A 6000-nucleotide genomic window follows, 5' to 3' on the forward strand; every position below is an offset into this window, starting at 1 on the left:
AAAAATATCCTCCAAAATTTGCCCAAGATTCATATTTTGAAGGGTTGGGATTTTTTCAGTCCCTGAAGTAATGGTTTAGGTAGGTTGTAATGTTGCTACATAGTAGTAGAGCCAAGAAGTGAAAATGAGTGCACATATTGTCTTTTATCACTTCAGCAGAGTTATTTTGTGTGAGGCAAACACTAACCTGAATCAGCTTTACAGTAGCTGTGATCCACTCATTGCCATGCAAAGCTGCTTGTAAAAACATAGAAAGAAAGAAAACTGAAGGGAGAAAAAACCTTTAAAGTATCTTACACTCATCACAGGCAGTTTTTTGATCATTTATTATTTAATGTTTCAGAAAATGGTTAACATAAATGAGACTGCAAGTCTTGAACCTCAGCCATTCTCTGAATGTTTTATTGCAGATTTGTGGTTGGAGACCAAGAAGCTGCCCCGAGTTACACTCTGGGTGAATTTTGTAATATGAATAGTGTATTTCTACACAGTTTTCCAGCTGAAGGATGTCCAAGCATTTTGCAAGTTACATCACTTAAAGATGCTTCTTGTCCCCTCTCCAGATCCTTTTAATTTTAAATATATTTTTATGAGAGCTGGAGGTGGTGGTGGGAAAAGAAACATCACTGTGTTTCAAGTGTGCGAACTGACGCCTCTGTAGAGGGGAGTACATGTGCACTTCCTCCCCATTTCTTAATAAGGATAGCAAATATTTAGCCCTCTGAGGTCCAGGCTGTGTGCTCGAGAGAGACTTGGTGCCAAGCACTTCCTCAGAGCAACCCTGTAAATTAACCTGGTGCCAGTGTCTGCAGTGCTTCCCCTACACATGTGTGTCCTCTCCCCGGTCCTCTGTAGCTGGGTATGCAGGCACAGAGTGAATTGGGGCTCCCAAGGGGTCCAGTTCCTTCTGTGTCACTGCTTCCCATCTGTTGGCATGGAAATACAGCGGTGTGGAGAGTGACCTCAGTTCAGATGGGGCCTGCTTCGACCACTGAGATATAAATAATGAGCCCAGCCAAAAGTATTACAGAGCTGCTAGTTGGTCTCAGCTGCCCCTGGAGGTTTGCTGGTACCAGCTCGTGTCCCAAATGGGTAAACAAAGCGCTGACAGGGTTAAAAGGTCCTACAGCTCTCCCAGATGATACAGTATCTGCCAAGAAATCTGTGAGACTGTGGTTCTCAGGCATGCTAAGGGCTAATTTCTATTTTCTTAGCTCCCTTTAACCCCTCCCTTCTCTTCCAAACAAAAATAGCATTTTAATAGAGATTTCAACTCAGAATGCTCCCGTTCCCATCTGAACTGGTGGAAAGTTCCATGTGTTGCTGTGCAGATACTGCCACGTTTTCATTGACTTGAGTCCAGTAGAACTAAGAGGAAACATCTGCGGAGTGGGATAGCTCTCTGTTTGTCCCAGAAATTAATTGCTTCTGCTGGGAGTGTCGAGAGGCTGAAAGCTGTGTGCTAGAGATGAGGAGTCTAGAAACTCCTGCTAGGCTTCTACTCATGTTGCCTAGAAAGCACAAACCTGCAATTTACCTGTTTCACAGGGACAGCATTCCCCTCAAAGCAGAAGAGGCTTAGGCTCTAGGTCAGTGGACCTGGCAGATTTACCAAGCCCAGTCTTACAACTACAGTTCAACAATGTAATTGTGCAGTTTGGGGAGAAGAGGGGAGCTCATTCTGCCCTGTGGAGGCAGTGAGGAGGAGCATGTCTGTGCCACCTGCAGTCAGGCTTTAAATGAAGCCTTCCTTCAGCGCAGCCTGGCGTAAAGACAAATTGGTGTGAGCCAGAACTTGCTCACAGCTCCTGTGAGACTGGAGTGTGCAAGTCTCTCTTCAAGGGATTTTGCACCTTGATTTGACACAGTCAATAGGATGTTTATGCGTTTGCTTTGTAAACAGCAATTACCTGAGGCTTACCCACTTCTGCTAGGACTGCCTCCAGCTTTTCTTTTGAACTGCAGCAGATGCCGCTGCCCTCCTCAGCAGCCTGGTGTTCTCCAGCCCTGCTGTGGCACTGGTTTACTTTGCCTGTGGTCAGTGGCCAGTGGCACCCAGAGAGTGGAAGAAGGAAAGCTGTGACTGGTGAGACTTGAGAGCTCCAGTCCTGACCCCAGAGCCTTGTTCTCCCCGTTCCTTTAACACACTGGAGAAAAATGCAAGAGCAGGTCTGCAACTGGTACTGAATCTCTTCAGCCATCAGCCTCTCTGTGATTCCTCACTGCTCCCCAACCTCGTCTGCTAGTGCACTCCTGCCCCATTGTGCTCCCTGCCCATGCAAGGCAGCTTTTCCTTCTAAGGCAAAATGTGGCTGCTCCTGATAGATGTGCTTCACAGAGGCTTCTTTTCCTTTGTTCTTTTCCTTTTTTCCTTCTTTTCCTTGGATCTGCATTTCTAGCTATTTTCTTGGAGCTGCATTTCTAGCTATCCAGGAACAAAGATGTTTTTGCTGTTGCTGCAAAACTTCATTAGAATCTTAAACATGCTGCTAATGACTCCCTGGTGATAGTTTAAACCTCCATTTCACTGTCTGCAACACTTTTTAATAAAGCTGTGCTTATCTCTCAAGCTCTGTGAACATCTCTGTTGCTATCCTGATCTCAAGATCTGGGTAAGATGAGCAGCACAGGCGTGGCTGAGTTTTCATGTCACACCATTTGTTGATGAGATTTGTTTTCCTTTATTTAGACAGAGATCATCAGAGTTGCTGCAGCCCCTTAGCTTGTACCTTCAGAGGGCTAAGAATTCTCAGGCCCTTTCTGAATTCCTCCCCCCAGCTGGCTGTGGCAGGGACCAAAGCCAAGCCAGTGTGCTCAGGCATTGGAGGTACTAGGAACCACCAGCCTGCAGACCCTCCCTTCCAGAGGAGCTCTCTCCCTGCCCCTTCTCTCTGTGTTCTGGCAGACAGTAAGTTTGGCTATTTCCACAGGGTTGGAAACCTATGGGTTGAAAAGTCATGGTTTAAGTCCTACCTCTCTTTATTCCCTCCAGCAAAAGACCAACTTTAATGTAATGAGGCTTTCCAAGACCATGGGTTGCTTTCTTTCTGCTGTCTGATCATGCAAACTTTTCTCTAAATTCAAAAAATTAAGCAATTCACGAAGGTGAAGTTGAAATTCTCTTATAATTCACAATTCAGCATCCACAGCAACCTAATGCTCAAAAACTCAAAAATGAGAACAACATGAAGTAAGAGCCTAAGCTGACAGACCTGGTGTCTACTTGGCAGTCCAAAAATACCATCAAGTTCAGTGCTGACCTCACTTGAACTGATGCTGAGACAGATAGTGGACCTAGAGAGTTAGGAATTCCTCCAGAGTTTTGGTGTTAAATTTAGACGCCATTACAGTTTTCCTTTGGCTGTTTGGACTTTGGGATCTGGGTCATGGGCATACACAAAGCAGTGAAGATAGACAGATTACCTCCAGCCTACAGGAGGTATAGTCTCCAAGCAAAAGGGAGTGTGAGTCCTTTGGTGCAGCTCCTTTGCAAGCAGAAGGATTTTAAACAGCTGATACTGCTTGAATTGAAGTGCTCCACATTTTCATCTGGTTTAAAGCCCAAGGATCTACTGTAGAATGGATCCTTCTGTCCTGTAGCCCTTGGTGTATGTAGGGTAGGGATGTGAGCCATGCTTGACATGGGATATGATGGGAAGGTTCCCTCCATAGGCTCAGAGCCAGTTTCCTAAAGTTGATGCTGGGGATAACATTTTGGCAAAATCCTTGGTTTTCCCCATCATTGTCCTTACGAAAACCGCCCTTTCCTGAACTGTTATTGCATTTCTTCTCGATTGCTCTCCAAAACAATGATCCATAGATTTGGCTCTCTCCATTTTAACCTGTTCCGATGTTTATGCTGGTGGAAATCAGGAACTATGCCAGCACGAGTTCAGGCAGCGGCTAATGAATGTCAGAGATTTTCTTGTGCGAGCCCCACTTCCTCACAGAGTACTTGTTACTTTCCACTGCTGTTTCTCTCCCATTCCTCTTTGACGGTACTGTGGTGCCACTGACACACGGATCCTACCCTTGCAGAGTGGATGTCACTGAATCACAGAATATTCCAAGCTGGAAAGGACCCACAAGGATCGTCAAGTCCGGCTCTTAAGTGAATGGCCTGTACAGGGGCTGAACTGTCAACCCTGGCATTTTTAGCACCAGGCTCTAATGAATTGAGCTAATCTCAAGGGAGCAGAGGTGTGAATCCCAGTGTGCTGCCCCAGCCATGGATCAGCCCCCGAGCTGCAGGGCCCCACAAGTAAAGATGCTTTTGGGTCTCCCCTTTGCACTCCTGCTGTCAGTGCTGGTGGGGGAGGCAGGAGCCTTCTCAGAGGAGGAGGAGCTTCAGGCAAAGAGCTGGCATCATTCAGCATTGGGGTGGCCTGCCTTTGAACTGGTGACTTAGCCCTGAAAGGCCAGGTCTGGTAATTGCTGATCTTGATAATAACCGTGTGAATGCCGTTATCCAGTCCGCCCTTGCACTTTCCAGCCATTGTGCGGCGGCGCTGCCTCATTTCTTGGCTTGGCCGTACCTGCTCTTTTCCTAGGAGCCAAAGCAAAATAGCCTCTGATCTCGCTGCCCGTTTCCTTGCCTAGCTGGGCACAAAATCACAGGTCTGCATTGCTGCCAGGAGCATCCAGCTTCCTTTCGTGGGTTTATTCCAACTACTGTTTTGCTAACTGAAAGCCTTCCAAATTCAGCATCCCAGCCTACTTACTGGGTTTCCCAAAGCCACGTAAACTTTTCTGTCTGCTTCCCTGCAGCCGTGGAATGGTTTCCACAAGCATACGTTCTTCTGCCCTCTTTTTTTCATCTCAAACTAGTTACCTTGCAATTAACAGGAGCTGCTCTCTCTCTCTAACCAGGAGTCTGGGCTTGAAACCAGGGAGTGAAGTGCCTTTACTGGCAAGTAAAATCCATAATTGCACAGATGCTAAAAATCATGGATAAAACCTTGGTTTCTTGGCATAATTTTAGTATTTGCTCATGACTTCCAGTTCTATTGGTTCATCTAATAAAAAGGATTACCTCTACTCACTTCCCATACCTCTCTTACATAAGAAGTGTGAATCATCAGGATCTCAAAAGCAAAGGACCACTGAGAGTCCCATTATTTAACTGGAACCTCTGGCTTCAGCAGGAGCTTGGGCAGGGGATGGCTATTCCCTGAAGCATCCTCATGCTGGATCCAGTGCAGCAACACTTCAGCTTGCTCCCATCAGCTGGATGGGCCAGGGTTTATGAGCTTTTGTAATGTCAAGGATTTTTTTTTTAGTCTACACGGGACAGAATTGGGGCAAAGCCCCCTGTGGATAGTGTTACAGGTGAAGACAAGTGTTTTGAGACTACTTGTTTTCATTTTTCTCATTTTTCATGAAAAACAGTGGTGGCATCCAGCACAGGATCTGCTGGGATGGTGCAGGGAGGGGTCCCCTTGGTGCAGACCTGTTCTTCAGGGTCTAATGAAAAGCCACCCTGCCCTTCTTGTTTCAGATGGGCAACACTCCGGTTGGCCCCAGACTGGAAATGTGAGATTAGAAATTGCTGTCAGACTCCACACCACAGCAATCTGTTTCATGGGCAGCAGTAAAGGGAGCATTTTGGTTTTTCCTCCAGCTTGGCAGCACATGAATCAAAGCAAAGGCAGGCGAGCGAAACTGTAGCCAAGGAAAACTGGGAGGTACTGAGTTACCTACCAAAAGTACTTTCAAGTTTCAAGGAAAGGAAACACGTGTGTGTGTAGGTGTCTGGCATCTCTTGGGCTCCATCCATCCCATTTTGGGATAGTCCAGGCAGGAGAACAGTAAATCCCCAAAATATGTATTTTCCAGTTTAAATTTGAGTGAGGGTTGGCACACATGATAAAGAGCAGTGAAAATCAAACTGTTCCTCCTATGCTTCAAAAGCTTGGACTGTGCAGGTAGGATATCAGGGCAGGATTTTCCTTATTCAGCAGAAGTGTGAGGCAGGGTAACACAGCAGTTGCCAAACAAAAT

Source organism: Motacilla alba, chromosome 2 (genome assembly GCF_015832195.1).
Source record: "Motacilla alba alba isolate MOTALB_02 chromosome 2, Motacilla_alba_V1.0_pri, whole genome shotgun sequence".
NCBI classification, from domain to species: Eukaryota; Metazoa; Chordata; class Aves; order Passeriformes; family Motacillidae; genus Motacilla; species Motacilla alba.